The sequence below is a fragment of the Tachypleus tridentatus genome, chromosome 13 (assembly GCF_004210375.1).
Source record: "Tachypleus tridentatus isolate NWPU-2018 chromosome 13, ASM421037v1, whole genome shotgun sequence".
Lineage (NCBI taxonomy): Eukaryota > Metazoa > Arthropoda > Merostomata > Xiphosura > Limulidae > Tachypleus > Tachypleus tridentatus.
The window spans coordinates 134,690,250-134,708,188 of NC_134837.1; the positions used below are offsets into that span (position 1 = coordinate 134,690,250).

At 35.3% G+C, this 17,939-nt stretch overlaps 1 long non-coding RNA gene across 1 annotated transcript in view; it reads left to right on the top strand.

The window, feature by feature from the left end:
• Window positions 1-12,905: 12,905 nt before the first annotated feature.
• Window positions 12,906-17,939, top strand: part of LOC143241006 (uncharacterized) — a 42,106-nt gene continuing 37,072 nt past the window's right edge. The window contains exon 1 of the long non-coding RNA XR_013022137.1: window positions 12,906-13,419. This is a non-coding gene — a long non-coding RNA (uncharacterized LOC143241006). The remainder of the gene's footprint in view (window positions 13,420-17,939) is intronic.

Genomic DNA, 17,939 nt, shown 5'->3' on the forward strand with positions numbered 1-17,939 from the left:
ATCGTGGACGGTCACGAGTTGATCCATGTTGTTGGTGACGATTCCGTAGCCTTGTGATGGTGCTTGGGTGGACATTCACAGCTCTAGCAACATCTGATCGAGATTCGCCTGCTTCCAAGCGACCAATGGCGTTGTTGCGTTGTGCTTCAGTTAGTCTTGGCGTAACTGTATTGCGTGTCGATGGCTTAACACTGAGCTATGGAAACCCAGAACCCGTCACTTTTATAAGGATTTTGCACATGTTGCACTTGCAGAACATGCAGATCTCTCAAACAAATTTATTGGACACGCATGCATTTTGGCGAAAAATCAGATGTTTTCCTCCGTTTTCAAAGTGCACAACTTTTATTGTCATTTTGGTCTGACAATCAGTGCCTTAACACGTGTAACATCACATACTCTAAGCTTGTAACGTTATTACATAGATTTATCTTTAAAATAACAAAAATATCCCTTTTGCGTTTCTTGTTTTGAAGAGTATATGTAAAAAAGGTCACAAGATGAAGGTATACTTTGAGGAAATAATTCAATGGTGTTGTAATATTAGAAATATGGGAACTGGTTTATGGGATCACGGCTTCCTTTTGTAACAAGTCTTCGTTTTATTTTCTGCTGGGCATTTGAAATGACTTCGATAGACTGGTGCCATCGACAATTAGACATGGCGGACAAAACCACTGTAGACTGGAATAATTACCTCAGAAAAGTATGCGCAGATGCTCTACTGGCTCGGTCTACTGAGAAAATTGGAGGTCATAACTTAATTATAGAGCTCCACGAAAACCTCTTTAGTAAACAAAAGAACAATGCCAGCTGTCAACTTCCACAGTAATGGATATTTGGAAGCATTTGCCGTCAAACTAATGAGTGCTTTCTAGTTCAAGTTCTTGATCGTACCACTTCTACTCTAATGGAAGATATACAAAACAATATCGCTCAGAGACCGATAATTTACTCAGACTCATGGAACTTCTACTGGAGTCAGGATTTCAACACTTTAAAGTTAACTACGAGTACAATTTCGTCAACCTGGAAACTGGTACTCGCACACAAGAGATCGAAATGTTCCGGGGATCAGCTAAGTGAAGAAATGAAGAACGTCGAGGCGCTGCACGTCAACATCTAGAGTCGTGTTTAGCTGAATTTATGTGGCGACAGTCGTTACATGATCAAGATTCATTCAACTCCATTCTTAATGCTACCAAAAATATTTGACCACCAGAAACAATTGCTTCTTCTGTGTAGTATGTGTAACTCTAATGCTTTCTTATTCAGTTTTTCTTTGTTGTTGTTGTGAAAAGAAAAAAAAAACATAATAAGAAAAAGGGTATACATTTAATATTGTATTAACATGTTTCATGTTTTAAATCTCTCACTCATTCAATATGCAAGCGTCAAAATATTACCTAACGTGACATACACACACACAACGTTAGATATAAGGTGTATTGCGTGCGTTATCTACAGCATCAGCGGGCACAGTAAGTTGTATCCTGTATCATTTCAAACGTGTATTTTATTTGGTTTTATTTATAGGATAATTATTTATCTATTAATACCTAGCTCAATTTTAGTTTAGAAGTTAATGCGATCCTCCTAGACTATTTTAGACACAGTAACAGGTTGGACCAGTTTAAGCCACGAACTCCAGAGTAGTAATGTAATTTGTTTCAAGAAATTAATTCACTAGATATATATTTATCTACATTTATCCTAGGTGGAGCTTTTATATGTCGCGTGTCTAATTATTAAGATAATAACATTTGTAAAGAGGTAGGCTTAGAATTCGTAATCACCTCTTAAACCTTTTACAAGACACGCAGTAGTCTGCAACACGATAGTTACAACAGCAACATTGAGTTAATGTAACAGATCATGTCGGACAATACATGGAACGTGTCTGCCACATGATCGTATTGTGAGAATAACTGTAGTTCAAAATTGCAATATGGCAAATATGCAGTAAGAAAGACTTAAATTCAAGCTCAACGAATATGATTACCGATTTCAACTTTTGACTAGAAAAGAAACAGTTAGTCAGCATCGCCCTACCGTCACCCTTGTAACGCATTCACAGTTATCCTGCTCATAAATCTATAACTACTACAACTGGCCTAATTTATACACTCGAGAAGAAATTAGCAAGTCGGTAAGTTTTATTATTATTTAATTTATACGATGACTATATCAAGAAAGACGCAGGTTTGATTTCATTAACACAGAATATGGGTCTTGTATCTTTCTACTTGGCTGCTGCTTAACTCAGAAATACTTGCCGGTTTCCAAGCATGGTTGTGTTTTAAAATAATATAGCTTTTTAATATGCCAAAAATAAATTAATAAATCACTAAATATGGTTATTTTATGTGAAACATATGCAATTTTTCCCTGGAAGCGCACACGGATCATAGGATTTTTATTCACTTCTATTCAAGATTCCTTGAACCTACATGTTTTTCTAACATCATAACTTTGATTAAATATATTATCGGATTCTATAGATAACCAACAAAATTGAATCCATTAAGATTGAGAGAATATGAGAAACATTTGCACGAAAGTTCACCAAATGTTGAATGCAGGTAGACCAGTTACGTTAAAGTGTTGCATTGTTTGTTTGTTTTTTAATTTCGCGCAAAGCTACACGAGGGCTATCTGCGCTAACCGTCCCTAATTTAGCCATGTAAGACTAGAGAGAAGGCAGCTAGTCATCACCACCCACCGCCAACTCTTAGACTACTCTTTTAACAACGAATAGTGGGATTCACCGTAACATTATAACGCCCCCATTGCAAGAAATAGCAGTGGTGGTGGCAAGGATTGTTGAGTATTGGTAAAGCAGAAACTTAAGAATGGCCTGTGAATCGAGAAATTCATGAGCACTGGGAAAGAAGAGGAGGATACCCGTTAATAAGTGTATTTCACATGACGCACATGTAAACAGAGTAAAAGTGTCATTTGACCAAGAATTTCATGGATAATTCGGCCTCTAAAGGTATTATTAGGGGTGAGTATTGGTCATAACCACAAAGTTATGTACTTTTCAACTTACACAAATAGCTACTCATCTGGCCAATTAAAATCTGTCATCTTTAACTTTCATTCTTGACTTTTAGGGAGATCAAATTGTGGATGATTCTGGAGATCTTGTTTTGATATGACGTGTGCTCCATTCTCTCGTATACTAAAATCTACAAGGGCTCTGCAGTAGAATATTACATCCTGATGATTAGTGATATACCCAAGGGCTAGAGTAACTACAGGATAAACTGAGAAGTTAGTGAATTATCTCCATCTGACAGAGACTGGTATGAAGCAGACTTTTCCTGTGGTCTGATGGTCTCTTCTGATGATTATGAGACTTCAGTGTGAAACCAACAGGTTAAAAGCTGATGGACAGTTTCACCACCATTTGAATAGATGTCATATTCCAAACACAGGATCCATTACCACTAGAAGGGTCATAGCAGTTACTCCCTCATGGAGAAGGTGTAATGGTCCTTACACTCACGAGCCTGAAAATTGTTGTATGAATTTTATATCTTCATTTTGTTTCATCTGGATCCCATGTTTTTATAACTTGTAACATTTTTCATTGTTAAAAGGCTTTATTGTAGTTTTGTAATATTTCTCTGTTTAATATAATGTCGGTTGTTTCCACATACTTCGCTTCGGTGGCTGTTGTAATTTTGTAATACAGACGTTCTTCTTCTAAAATTTGTATTAGAAGTAGCATCAATATCTGTAGATATTGTGACATTATACTAACGTATGTTTGTATTCTTAATTTTCCATGTCAAAGTTTTCACTTTCTTATGAACATATGTAATGCATCATTGCTTTACAGAGTTTGGATTATGATGGTATAGCATTTATTAGAACTTTGATTTTATATTTTGCGTTTTGTTAATCTGTAGTTGCAATTTCAATATATACTGTATATATTGTATATTATGTATATATATAATTTGTTTTGCGATAGAAAATGTAAAAAGTAATGTTTTTGAAAAAGCCTTTACATATTGTTTAATTTTTTAGAACTTGTGTAATGTTTTACACACACACACACTTCCGTGTGTGTTTGCATTTATGTTAAGGGAGGTATATTTTTGCGTCTATTCTTTGTTTAAAGGTTTAGTTTATTTTTTAATGATTTATTATTTTGTGTTTAAGGCTATATTTTCTGGTTTTGGTTGCTGTTTATTATTAAGCACAAATGCTTAATAAAAGGTTATCTGTGCTCTGCCCACCATGGGTATTGAAACCCGGTATCTAGTGGTATAAGAACGCATACTGAGAAGCTTCAGGTTTTGGCATGATATGTAGTTTTGTAAAGTATTTTGACTTCTTGATACGTTGTTAAGTCGAGATAAAGACTTGACTTCCACTCTATTTTGTTTTTCTGTGTTTAAACGGCTTATATTCATATATTCCCATTGTAACGTCTGTGAACAACCTTAGTGTCTGGAAGACAAAGAGTCAACCTAATTCTTGGCTAATGCGAACTTGAAGGCATGAAGCTAAGGTCAGATGACGGTACGGAGCTTTGTTTCCTGCAGTCTCGCCCAGCCCTTTGACGAGAAACAAGTACACACACTGTTGGTTACGATTGTTCATTTCATTTCTTACGTTTTATCCAATCTCTTTGTTTCATTTAGCACATTGTTTCTAATATTGCTATATAATTTCTTACCCTGATCGAATTTCCCATTTAGTGGCTTTATCTGGTGATTAAAGCCACTGATAAACTATAGGAAGGACAGCTAGCCAACAGTAACACTATTAACTCTTGACATACTCTTTCCTGACCATTGATACAAAAGTAGTCCAAGAGTTGGTGATGTATAACTGCCTTCTCTCTAATCTTTCTCGGTCACTTTAAGGACGACTAGCGCATATAGCCCTCGTGTAGCTCTGCGCGAAATTCAAAACAAATCAAACCTTTCTGACCGAATATTGGGATTAACCCGTCACTTTTATGTTTAAGTATGGAGTGTATTTTTGAGACTGAAAACATTTGTAAATATTTTACAACTCTTAAAACAAGACCAAGGCCTGATACATCCCAATTTGTTTATTTTTATAACTTTTTCTTCCAAAGACCATTAAAAAACGTCTTCGGGTAATAACTATGAGTAACTGACAGATATCAAAAACAAACTGCCACACACAGAGAAAGGAAGTAATTTAAGAGAGAATAATTTTACTGTTCCTCAACAGCAACAACTACTGAAACCTTAAGGCACAGCAATGGTACGAGACTATAAAAGAATGAAGTGACCACAGATTAAGGATACCTGAAGTAGGGTAATGCCTTAATAGGATGATTCTTTCTGTTTTTAGAACAATTTTAGATTTTGTTCGCGAGATTTAACATAAATAGAGGTGAAATAAATCTTAGAAAAATATTTACACTGTCAGTAAACCATACATCACCTCTATTAACATGTCTGATAGTTAGGCAGTAATTTGTTTTTCTATAATGATTTATAATATGAACATTATATACTAATGCGGTATAAATTCATTGTTGTACTTTATTATAGGTCTAACGTCCATGGACCAGTTTAACCCGTTTTGACTCTTCTTTTACAGAACATCAAACGTCCTTTTACAGCAGCGAGTGACGTAGACTTCCTTATACATTAACCCAACAATTTTCTCTTTAAAATATTACCCCGTAATGTCGTGATCTTTTCTTTATTCAAATACAGACTGCGTTTGAAATTGATTTAAATTTTTTTCTTTTAACACAAATCTACACAATAGGTTATCTACGCTCCATCAACCATGTAGAAGTCAACCCCGGATTTTATCGTTCGAAGGACATGCGTAAACGATACAACTCGAAAATTTTTCAACCTAATTTAATCAAATTTGGTACAAAGGTGGAATGTTCAATTCGGATTAATTGAGTACCATTTGGTAAACGTAGGTCCAAGGTCAAAGTCACACCAAAGTCAAACACAGAACTAAAAATATTTAGCCTGATTTTGATGAGATTCGAGAAATAGTTAAGTACCTCCAAGAGCTTTTGGCAAACGTGGCGCAAAGGTCTAGGTCACAACAAAGGAAAACCACTTTAGTTGTAACAGTAACAACTTGAGATCTTCGAAAAACGGACAAAACTTGAGAACAAACTAAGATAGGGTATTTTGGAACCTACATCTACATTCTTGAGGGTGAGTAACTAATGTATGTTGTAGGTTTGTTAGTGGAAAACTTGAAAATATTACGACGATTTGTTTGTTTAAATTTCGTGCAAAGATACACGAGAGCTATCTGCGCCAGCCGTCCCTAATTTAGCAGTGTAGGACTAAAGGAAAGGCAGCTATTTATCACTACCCATCGCGAACTCTTGGGCTACTCTTTTACCAACGAATAGTGAGATTGACGGTACATTGTGACGCCCCCACGGATGAAAGGGCGAGTATGTTTGGTGTGACGAAAATATTACGGAAGCTGTTCTCCTCTAATGGTGTTTTGCATGGTGATTTAAACCAGGTGTTGTGAATAAAAGCAAAACTACACAACATGAAATGCACGCAAGATTTGTTTACCTGATCTGCCAACGAATTATTTCAGTTTTTTGACGCTGTCTATACAGTGTATAACGTTTATACTTTACAGATGCGTCAAGTTTATAGAAAATGAATACAGAGGGTTGAATTGTATGACGTCAGAGGCAGAAAAAGAAGCGCATGTTCCAGGAATGAAATTCTCAAAAACTGGAACTGTTTTGGAAACGGAAAAATATATATACGCGTAAACATGGTAAACACGACAATTTGAGTGTCGGCGAATAAATGCTTTGTGACGGAACAAAAGAACGCATGCGCATCCGAAAAAGAAACTCAAATAAGTTCCTGTACTCAGAATAGGTGAGGAGGGACAGAATTTTGCACTTGACAAACTCTAACAAAAGTCGCTGTAACTTAACTCTAAAACTACTATATGTTTTCAATACACACGCTTTTGTGAAACTATTTATAAACTAAATTGTTTTTGGATCTATGTTTCTGATGGTTACACTAACTAATAAGTCACAAATAACTGTTTTTCTTCTTCAAAATAAACATAGCATGAAAACTGCAATTATTCCCAATAATTATTGGGAGGGTCCTCTAAACCTTTTATCTAAAGAATGAGCGATTTTCTAAAATTTGTTTTGGCGAGTTCTTCTTGCTGACGTATGCTAACCGACTGTATTTAACCTGTAATCTTAGGGTTGGAATTTAATATCACAAGGCTGCAAGATAACAAAATAATCCTTTCCCGTTGATCCAATCAGAGACCAGCTAAGGGCAGCAGTTTGAAGAAGGTGAACATTCCTGAAATACTGGTTTGAAGTGGTAAATATGTCACACTTATTGTTTAAGGTTAGGCCTCTCCTGGGAATATTCTTATATGTATTTTAGGTAAACTGTAACTGTTTATCATTCTAAAAATTATGTATAACCATTCCTATTTGAAAGAAAATGCTTTGTAGAACCTGTAATTAATCATTTCTCTCAAATGCATATATTTTTACCATTTCTATTTTTAACTGAAATAATTTTTAGGGTCCCAGACAAATGCGGATACGAGATGGAGGGTACAGGTTCCCAGGACCCAAAATATAGAAACGTTCTTCATTGGTTTATTTAGCTCTAAAATAAGTACAATTAATCAATATCATTATTCGTACTATAACTGTTTTCAAAACATAAATAATATATATACTTTATTCAGTTAACATTCTATTGAAGAATTCTGTGTAACAAGGCCTAACTATCATATTCTGATCCAAGATGATCCTGGTGGTTAAGGTACTCAAGTCACAATCTGTAGATTAACCTTCGTCATCGAACGTCTCCCGCTGGTACAGCGATAAGTCTACGGATTTATAACGCTAAAGTAAGGGGTTCGATTCCCCTCGGTAGAATCAGCAGATAACCCTATGTGGCTTTGTTACAAGAAAACACACACACACATACACTCGTCATCGAATGTGCTCGCTCTTTCAATCTCACTTTTAGTTGGTAAAGAATAAACAGAGGTGATCTAAGATTGTTCCCCCTTCTCCCATTTTCCAAATTTTCTGTATTGGAAACTAAGATATGTCAAGATTCACATGCACTTATATACACCTAATACCTTACCAAACTGCTTAGACAAATATCTCCTTTATTGGCATAAGTTTCCGGTGTTATCTACTAACATATTCTCTACCTGTATAAATTTGTAGTGCTATTTAATGGTTGTTTTTAACTTTAAGTGTTCATTTAATCTAAAAATAAAAGAAGCAAGTAAAAAATGATGACCTTGACCTTGGGTTAAATGACCCTGAACTTCAAATTTCTAGTAATTGTTGGTCGTGAAGATATGAAGATGATTCGAAGCTATTGCTACACTTTGATATATGTTCCACTAACAACCTGTAACTGTGGAAGACAGAAGTCGATACATGTTCCACTAACAACCTGTAACTGTGGGAGACAGAAGTCGATACATGTTCCACTAACAACCTGTAACTGTGGGAGACAGAAGTCGTTACATGTTCCACTAACAACCTGTAACTGTGGGAGACAGAAGTCGATACATGTTCCACTAACAACCTGTAACTGTGAGAGACAGAAGTCGATACATGTTCCACTAACAACCTGTAACTGTGGGAGACAGAAGTCGATACATGTTCCACTAACAACCTGTAACTGTGGGAAACAGAAGTCGATACATGTTCCACTAACAACCTGTAACTGTGGATGACAGAAGTCGATACATGTTCCACTAACAACCTGTAAATGTGGGAGACACAAGTCGATACATGTTCCACTAACAACCTGTAACTGTGGGAGACAGAAGTCGTTACATGTTCCACAAACAACCTGTAACTGTGGGAGACAGAAGTCGATACATGTTCCACTAACAACCTGTAACTGTGGGAGACAGAAGTCGATACATGTTCCACTAACAACCTGTAACTGTGGGAGACAGAAGTCGATACATGTTCCACTAACAACCTGTAACTGTGGGAGACAGAAGTCGATACATGTTCCACTAACAACCTGTAACTGTGGGAGACAGAAGTCGATACATGTTCCACTAACAACCTGTAAATGTGGGAGACAGAAGTCGATACATGTTCCACTAACAACCTGTAAATGTGGGAGACAGAAGTCGATACATGTTCCACTAACAACCTGTAACTGTGGGAGACAGAAGTCGTTACATGTTCCACTAACAACTTGTAACTGTGGGAGACAGAAGTCGATACATGTTCCACTAACAACCTGTAACTGTGGGAGACAGAAGTCGTTACATGTTCCACTAACAACCTGTAACTGTGGGAGACAGAAGTCGATACATGTTCCACTAACAACCTGTAACTGTGGGAGACAGAAGTCGATACATGTTCCACTAACAACCTGTAACTGTGGGAGACAGAAGTCGATACATGTTCCACTAACAACCTGTAACTGTGGGAGACAGAAGTCGATACATGTTCCACTAACAACCTGTAACTGTGGGAGACAGAAGTCGATACATGTTCCACTAACAACCTGTAACTGTGGGAGACAGAAGTCGTCGTTCCACTACATGTTCCACTAACAACCTGTAACTGTGGGAGACAGAAGTCGATACATGTTCCACTAACAACCTGTAACTGTGGGAGACAGAAGTCGATACATGTTCCACTAACAACCTGTAACTGTGGGAGACAGAAGTCGATACATGTTCCACTAACAACCTGTAACTGTGGGAGACAGAAGTCGATACATGTTCCACTAACAACCTGTAACTGTGGGAGACAGAAGTCGTTACATGTTCCACTAACAACCTGTAACTGTGGGAGACAGAAGTCGATACATGTTCCACTAACAACCTGTAACTGTGGGAGACAGAAGTCGATACATGTTCCACTAACAACCTGTAACTGTGGGAGACAGAAGTCGATACATGTTCCACAAACAACCTGTAACTGTGGGAGACAGAAGTCGATACATGTTCCACTAACAACCTGTAACTGTGGGAGACAGAAGTCGTTACATGTTCCACTAACAACCTGTAACTGTGGGAGACAGAAGTCGATACATGTTCCACTAACAACCTGTAACTGTGGGAGACAGAAGTCGTTACATGTTCCACTAACAACCTGTAACTGTGGGAGACAGAAGTCGATACATGTTCCACTAACAACCTGTAACTGTGGGAGACAGAAGTCGATACATGTTCCACTAACAACCTGTAACTGTGGGAGACAGAAGTCGCTTTCTGGTGTGTTGACCTTGAGCTTCAATCTGGAGGTCTTCAAGAACTACCAGCACGAAAATAATGAGCCTTCTAGTCCAAGGTCAAGAAGGTACTATTGTAAAAACTCTTGCATCGGGTTTCTTGATCAGCTATGTACACAACACGTTCAGGAACCGACGGAACTGCTAACACTGAAATTTCATTCTTCGTGACAAGAATGCGAGAAGAATAAATCAGGACCGTGTTGAAAATTTAGAAAAAAACAAAAAACTTAATATCTTGTTAAGGCTGATCCGTCAATAGGCCTGAATCGAGTTTAAGTACATAAATAGAAAAGTCATCCACCTTGAAAATTCAGACAAGTTTAGATAGAATCTACACAAAACACGTTTATCTCTAAAATTCAAGTAGGTTCTGCTGGTATAGACGTCCTTATTAGTACAGAGCTCAAAGAGTCATCCACTTCTAAACTTAAAATAGATGAAGTATATATGAGCTTCAACTCTAATAAAGTTTCTATTGTTCTAAATCTCGGGTAAAATAAAGGTATTTAATTTATATCAAAACTAATGTGTTTATCACGTCACACTTGATTTGTTGAAATAGAAGGAGTCATAAAACCCAAAATGCATTAACCCATGCAAGACAGCCATGACAGGGTGGATCCCGTGAAACCTTATAAGTGTTGTGAGTGTTTGTATAGTAAGCCTAGAATAAAGTGACTAAACATTTTATGAAAGCAAAAATATCGATTCAATTTTAAACTTAAATCATTTCTGAATAAAGCTATTTTATTTTATATCATCAACGTTTTAAATAAAAAACTAACTTTTTTAATCAATAAAGACTCTAAATTAAGAAATCAATGAAATATTTTTACAGTTCTGTTGTCTATTGGTTTCATTTTATACTTTCAGTGCATAAACTAACAAAAGTATTAGGTTATATATTTATTTTTCTATATATTATAATCTGTTAATCTAATTTCTTTGTATCAATAATTATTTTATGAATACATCACAAATTAATTTCATGAATGATAATCATTTTCTTTGGCTCACAAAGGAACTTATCGACGTTTGACTGCCTCAACTGCTCTTTTCTGCTTTTTTTGGTGGTCAAGCTTTGTTTGGAATTTCGCGCAAAGCTACACAAAGGCTATCTGCGCTAGCCATCGTGAATTTAGGAGTGTAAGACCAGAGGGAAGGCATCGACAGCTCTTGGGCTACTCTTTTACTAACGAAGAGTGAGATTGGCCTTCACATTATAACGTTCCCAAGGCTGCGAGGGGGATGCGCACCCACGATCCTCGGATTGCGAGTCGAGTGCCTTAACTACCTGGCCATGCCAGGTCTGGTCAAGCTTGACTTCGCAAAATTTACTTATTTCAGTAGGCTTTGCAATGTGAGGTTAGGGTATACTATGGATGGAAGTGGTAGTACTTGTCCAGTCATTTTTTACTGGCTGTACGCTATTTTATTATATTAATATAGGTATAAAGGCGTTCCTTTATATTGGTTTATTTTGGGTTTAAGTTGTTGTATAAGTAAGGCTTCTTTAATTTTGCGTTTGTTTATGTTTGTTTCTTTATTAATATAATAAAATAAATAAAATTATATATTCAAACATCTAACACCGCCCTCTACATTCCGAGACTCAGTTACACAACCCCCCTTCAAACATGTGGTCAGCTTCTGGTCAATTACCTCATTCTTTGTGAGCCTGACGATGACCGAAGAAGGTCGAAATGTTGTTCGCTCTTCTATGTAAAATATTTTCTCAACCCAAACGAGCCGTTTTTGTATATAAATTTCTAGAACAACATTTCTCATCCTGCGGATTCTTAGAATATGTGACGTAGTCCGGAAGAAACTTTGGAAATAAATAGCAGTTTATTCATTTAGTGTTTGTATTCAACCACTTACAAAAGAAGAAGGTTTAGAACACTTCTCATAAAACATTTATAGTTTCCGACAACAGCATCCATCCAACAAACACAAACTTTAAGTACCTACTTAAAGTTTACGGATATAAAGCGCTAAACTGCACGGCTCAATTCCCCACAATGAACAGAGCACAGGTTGCTACACTCCGTAGCTTTGTACAGAAACCAACATCAAAACGTCTTCAAGTCACCTGTAACTCATAGAAACACATAACGCTTGTGGTGCATGAAAGCTCTACTTCGTTGTTAAGCGGACTTGTTGAAAATACGTTTGTTTTAAACACACCCTTAGGCCTAAGATATGAAAGACAAGCTTCTGAAGGTGCAATGCTTAAGATTAAAATATTACTAGTTGTATTGAATTTCTTTAGGTGCAAAACTGTACAACTGGCTATCTGTGCTCTACCCATAGCAAGGATCGAATATCAAATTTTAATTGTATAGTTTTAAAGCTTTTCGTTGATCCACCAGGAAAGAGAAGGACTATAATAATGAAGATTCAAAATTGAATAGCTTAAAAAAAAAATACCAGTACAGGAAAGGATGATAAAACTAAGAAATATTGAAGTTGGTTTAATTTTTTTTTCATATACATTTTATTTATTTAAACACACATATATAAATAACTTTCATACATGAGGTTTTCTAATCATAGAGCTTTATTTACTTCTTACTCTTTCAGCAATAAAAACTAAATGAAGAAACTTATAAGTGGCTGACAGCTTGTAGTACGATCAGTACCAGCGATAACAAGTCGGTTCTCTTTAAAATTTTCATTCACTCGGAAAGGAAAACAGCTAACGCACACATCAACTAATGACCTTGAAGTGCGGTGGGTTTCTTAAAAGTTATGGGACATGTGAAAAGGTGTGAAATGAAAACAAACGTGTTATGACCGACATAAATTAAATGCGACCGATTTTCGCGTTTATAGCGACTTTACACACGATTTTATCTACATTACAACTACGATAGCTACTGTATAACAAAGTTTGATAGAGAGAATTCCATGAAGTTCGTTAACACACCAAACCAGACAAGCTAGTTGTGAGCCCAGATGAAAGTTTTTTCCCTGAAGCAGAAACGTTCTTTAGGGCTGTATTATTAAATAACGAAACTCAGTTTATAAAATACTCAACGTAATTAACTGTAAACTAAGAAAGGAAAAACAAAACGGCTTAAGTTGCTGGAAGAGAAAACTCATTATGTGGTCAACGTTTTGGCAAAACGACCTTCGTCAGGTAATGTAATATTAATATGTTTCCTTTTTGCCTCGTATTGATTTGAACCGTTTTGTTTTTATTTATTTTTAATCTTTGTAGCTGCATGCATTTGTTATTCAAACAACTTACACCAAAACGGCTATGTTAGCGTTTCAGTAAGGCATAACTTGCACAGAAATAATTCTATTTCTGCTTTAAGAGTTACTTGGAGCGTTTCGAGTTTCCAGTTATCGTTTTATTTATAACTAAATTGCTGTATCCATACATACAATTAACTGCCGCAGTAACGATTCTCAGTGAAGTCACGAAGAACCACCGAGCAGGATATTTTGGATGTGTCCACTGCAGGGATCAAACCCCAAATTTGTACTAGAAGCCCTGAAACTTATCCCTGGGAATTACTGGGGCACAACAGTAATATATTACGAAGAGAATTCAACCGCTATTACCCTTACGACCAGGTATGGCCAGGTGGGTTAAGGCGTTCGACTCGTAATGTGAGGGTCGCGGGTTCGAATCCCCGTCGCACCAAACATGCTCACTCTTTCAGCCGTGGGACGTTATAAGGTTACAGTCAACTATTCGTTGGTAAAAGAGTAGTCCAAGAGTTTTACTCTGCTAGATTAGAGACGGCTAGAGCAGATATCCCTCATGTAGCTTTGCGCGAAACTGAAAACAAACAAATCACTTTTGTAATTTTTGGTGCTCTGTAAAGCTCCTTATGGCTTATCCTTTCTCTCCACTTAGCTTCCACTTTAAACAGTCTTCCGACGGTGGCTGAGAATTTATAAATCTGAAATTCAAATAAACCCTTTAAAACACCATTCTTATTTCGAGAGTTTTCCACTTAAGTAAAAACACTCAAAATCACATAAGATCTGTGTCGCAGACATAACCATGTAACTCATCCCCAAGTACACACGTATGTACCTCCGTCTTCAATGGTGCAATCCATATAATTATCCCATAGCCTACATTGAAAGTAACTCGACAGAGAAGCGCTTTGACTGGTCGTTGTTTTAGATTTTAAATTGAACTTAGATTTAGTAGATTACAGTGCTAAACATTCTATTTATAATATATCACGAATTTCCTGTTACCAGGCCCATCTGTTGTGGAAGAGGATTAATTTTTTAAGGCTTAGCTATTGTTAGAAAAGATCTAGCGTTTAGACTGCCTTCTTACGACGCTCACGTATAGATGATATATTCAAAATGCGTCACAACTAGCCATCGAGATTGGCTAAATATTGCTATATATGTCAATAATGTTTTTATTACCAGCATCTTGGTGGCATCCAGTCTTTTTGTATATGATTAATAAATAAATATAATATTATAAGATACAATAATTGTAAATATGCGATCAAATCAGCACTATACTACAATAATAATTAATATAAATCAAAACGTTAACTAAGAAACAATATCTCAATTTTTGTTTTCATTACCAGTTACTACCATTATTAATCCCTCGGTGAACTCAGCAGATAGCCCAATGTGGCTGCTATAAGAAAACACACGCAGATAGCCCAATGTGGCTGCTATAAGAAAACACACACACATCATTATTACTTTCGTATCAAAAACTTTTGTGGTAATAGCTTCTACAACGTTAATTATTAAGCAGTTACCTAAATATTTTATAGTTATTTACTGATAAACTACAGTTTATGTTCTCCAAAAGGTAACTTCAAAAATAAGTTTACTTTTTACAATTATTCTCGCGTTTATTACGAAAGAGTTGATTTTTTTTTATTTGCTAATCTTTATAACCATTATTTTTAACCTTTAAACGGTGACCATCATCAGTTGATGTTGCTACCTGCAACATTCCCAATGTATAAGGATTAACCTATTTATCAATAATTGGACATTACTCATAAAAGAATTATTAGTATTACAAAATATTTGGAGTGGGTAGACCAAGGATGGAAAAACCAAACTCGCTTTTTTCGTCAAAAATAGTCAACTGTACTCTATCCATAGGTGTTCACAGAAATATTTCAATGTATGTTCGGAATCAGCTTTCACAGTGTAAACCAATAGACTTTAAGAATGGATGCTACTACAACGTGCGGCTCAAACTGTCATCATCACTCTTTAAATATTCATCAAAATATAATTTTTTGTTAAATTATTTATATCTATCCATGTTTTTGTCCATCAAATAGTATAATAATTTAGTAAGTTGTGCGTTCTAAAAGAGTATCTTAATTTTAGGTTATAATTATGCTAGTTTTGATTGTTGGAAGTTATTTCATTCTGTTTATGCACGCCTCCAAACGTTATGTAACGTTATTTTGTCCTTTATTACTTTCAAAATGTTATTTATAATAACTGGTGCCAACTGCTAATAAATGAAAGTTAAAATGGTGATAGTATCTGTGTTGACCACACGATATAGGGTAAACATTTCTGTAGACCATACGCTATAGCAGCAGCGAAAATATGTGTTATATGTCCATAAACGCAAACACAAATTTACAGTTTTAATAGAAATTACTGACAATATCAAGCTTACATCATATCATGTTCAATTATTTTGTCAAATGTAAAGGAGTAAATGTCCCTTCTTGACTCTACACGAAATTAATGTAAGAATTTAAGTAAATGTTGCCCATGACTCTACACGAAATTAATGTAAGAATTTAAGTAAATGTTGCCCATGACTCTACACGAAATTAATGTAAGAATTTAAGTAAATGTTGCCCATGACTCTACACGAAATTAATGTAAGAATTTAAGTAAATGTTGCCCATGACTCTACACGAAATTAATGTAAGAATTTAAGTAAATGTTGCTCATGACTCTACACGAAATTAATGTAAGAATTTAAGTAAATGTTGCTCATGACTCTACACGAAATTAATGTAAGAATTTAAGTAAATGTTGCCCATGACTCTACACGAAATTAATGTAAGAATTTAAGTAAATGTTGCCCATGACTCTACACGAAATTAATGTAAGAATTTAAGTAAATGTTGCCCATGACTCTACACGAAATTAATGTAAGAATTTAAGTAAATGTTGCTCATGACTCTGCACGAAATTAATGTAAGAATTTAAGTAAATGTTGCTCATGACTCTACACGAAATTAATGTAAGAATTTAAGTAAATGTTGCTCATGACTCTACACGAAATTAATGTAAGAATTTAAGTAAATGTTGCTCATGACTCTACACGAAATTAATGTAAGAATTTAAGTAAATGTTGCCCATGACTCTACACGAAATTAATGTAAGAATTTAAGTAAATGTTGCCCATGACTCTACACGAAATTAATGTAAGAATTTAAGTAAATGTTGCCCATGACTCTACACACGAAATTAATGTAAGAATTTAAGTAAATGTTGCTCATGACTCTGCACGAAATTAATGTAAGAATTTAAGTAAATGTTGCTCATGACTCTACACGAAATTAATGTAAGAATTTAAGTAAATGTTGCCCATGACTCTACACGAAATTAATGTAAGAATTTAAGTAAATGTTGCCCATGACTCTACACGAAATTAATGTAAGAATTTAAGTAAATGTTGCTCATGACTCTACACGAAATTAATGTAAGAATTTAAGTATATGTTGCCCATGACTCTACACGAAATTAATGTAAGAATTTAAGTAAATGTTGCCCATGACTCTACACGAAATTAATGTAAGAATTTAAGTAAATGTTGCCCATGACTCTACACGAAATTAATGTAAGAATTTAAGTAAATGTTGCCCATGACTCTACACGAAATTAATGTAAGAATTTAAGTAAATGTTGCCCATGACTCTACACGAAATTAATGTAAGAATTTAAGTAAATGTTGCCCATGACTCTACACGAAATTAATGTAAGAATTTAAGTAAATGTTGCCCATGACTCTACACGAAATTAATGTAAGAATTTAAGTAAATGTTGCCCATGATTCTACACGAAATTAATGTAAGAATTTAAGTAAATGTTGCCCATGACTCTACACGAAATTAATGTAAGAATTTAAGTAAATGTTGCTCATGACTCTGCACGAAATTAATGTAAGAATTTAAGTAAATGTTGCCCATGACTCTACACGAAATTAATGTAAGAATTTAAGTAAATGTTGCCCATGACTCTACACGAAATTAATGTAAGAATTTAAGTAAATGTTGCCCATGACTCTACACGAAATTAATGTAAGAATTTAAGTAAATGTTGCTCATGACTCTACACGAAATTAATGTAAGAATTTAAGTAAATGTTGCCCATGACTCTACACGAAATTAATGTAAGAATTTAAGTAAATGTTGCCCATGACTCTACACGAAATTAATGTAAGAATTTAAGTAAATGTTGCCCATGACTCTACACGAAATTAATGTAAGAATTTAAGTAAATGTTGCCCATGACTCTACACGAAATTAATGTAAGAATTTAAGTAAATGTTGCTCATGACTCTGCACGAAATTAATGTAAGAATTTAAGTAAATGTTGCTCATGACTCTACACGAAATTAATGTAAGAATTTAAGTAAATGTTGCCCATGACTCTACACGAAATTAATGTAAGAAT